Source organism: Genypterus blacodes, unplaced genomic scaffold (assembly GCF_046128005.1).
Source record: "Genypterus blacodes isolate CSIRO-AG114 ecotype Tasmania unplaced genomic scaffold, CSIRO-AGI_Gbla_v1 ptg000549l_1, whole genome shotgun sequence".
Taxonomy (NCBI): Eukaryota; Metazoa; Chordata; class Actinopteri; order Ophidiiformes; family Ophidiidae; genus Genypterus; species Genypterus blacodes.
The window spans coordinates 52,501-54,316 of NW_027467293.1; positions in this window are offsets into that span (position 1 = coordinate 52,501).

A 1,816-nucleotide genomic window follows, 5' to 3' on the forward strand; every position below is an offset into this window, starting at 1 on the left:
TCCTCCCACTCACGCTGCACCTGTTTGCTCTTTACTTTGTTCTCTTTTTACAACACATCGGTGCTTTTCCTCCAAACTGGGGGGGAAAAATCTCAAATCTAAACTGGAAAACCTTTGAAGAATTTAACAAAAACAAATATCAGCTCCATTTTAATCTTACTGCTTTTTACTTTTTAACTGATGAAACTCATCAATGAACTAGGATCAATACTAGATGGTAGATCAATCCCAGAATCTGTTAATTTTTAGCAGAGCAAAGTTTGTCTCCCAGCCGACTGCAGCTCATTCCGGTTTGGTCACATTCTGAAATGGAGACGCTCAGCTTGAGCCGCTCAGTCAGACTCAGTCAGACTCAGTCACTGCTGTTACCAACTGAACATGAAATCCACTCATAGTTCCTGTATTTGGACTTCAGACTTGTTGTGTCGACATAATTGCATTAATCTGTGAGGTCTCCTGTCTGTCAGTCGGCTCGTCTTGCTTCAGGGCTTCAGGGCTTCAGGGCTTCAGGGCTTCAGGGCTTCAGGGCTTCAGCTCTGTGGCCTCATGTGGGTGTGGTGGCTGTGTTTGTGCTTCTTCCCCAACCAGGAAGTGACCTCATTGTTTAGTTTGTGGAGTAGCCGTTGCATTTTTACCTGTTAAATATATAAATGATGTTATTCCTCTGGTATTATTTCTCTTTATATCATTTTTAATATATATATATATCATAACTTCCTCTAGTAGTTAGCTTCATGTTTCTCATCACCCTTGATGTCACCATAGCAACACAGCGGATAAACATTTACAGAAATAACTTCATCAAATACCATCAAAACCTACTTTTTATATTGTTTCATGTAAACGTGGAAATGTGTCTGTGTGCCCTGCTGTGTGTTTCTCATCTGATTCATCTGTTTCTGTACATAAGGATGATGTCATCGCGTTATTTTGCATGCCTTAGTTCTGTCAGGATGTTTGTCACAGTGCAGCAGTGTGAGTTGCATTATTTTTAGATGTTTTATTCAAATAAAGTCTGAAATCAAATGGAAAAAGCAAATCCTATAAAGTTCCTCCTGCAGTCTGAAGCTGAACCACTAGAGGGCAGCGCTGCACCGCAGAACGAAGTCCTCAATAATAGACGGGCCGGGAAGTTATGAATGTATTAATAAGTGAACAATAACTTTCACAAAGGTCAAATAACGATGATAATAATCTAATATATAAAGTTGTTATTGTTGTTTTTCTATGGGAGCAGTTGAAGCAGTGACAGAAGGTCCTGTAAGGTCATCATGTTCCTCCGCTCCGCTCCTTCCCTCCATCCTTTTGTCTCTCCTCCTCGTTAAGTCACACAGGCTACCGGATGTGGAATGATTTGGCCTTCAGAATAAAACCGATCGCTCATCAGAGTGGCAGTCAAATCAAAGTTGTGTGTATAGCCAATACATGGAAGAGTGGTTAGATCAGATACTCAAAAATAACAAACGATATTAATAAAAAACGAAACTTGATGTTTTGGTTGTAGCTTTCGGTTTGCGTATTTATGCACATCAATGACCTGTTTTATCCACATTTTATGCATTCTCATTTTCATTTCATTCGCATTTTCAAAGAACTTAATAGTAAATGAAATCTGAAGTCTAGACCTGTGGAGTAAATGAAAGGCTGTAGACGAACTGTAGATCGTGACTTCACCGTATTGCAACATTCAGATCGATCTTTCTCTCGTGCGTGGCTTTTTTGATCCTTTTATTTTGAAAGTACTCAGCGGAAGTTGTGCGCTGAGCTGCCCTGCTCTCCGTCTCCCCTCCTCCTCCCCCTCCTCCTCCCGCTCAGC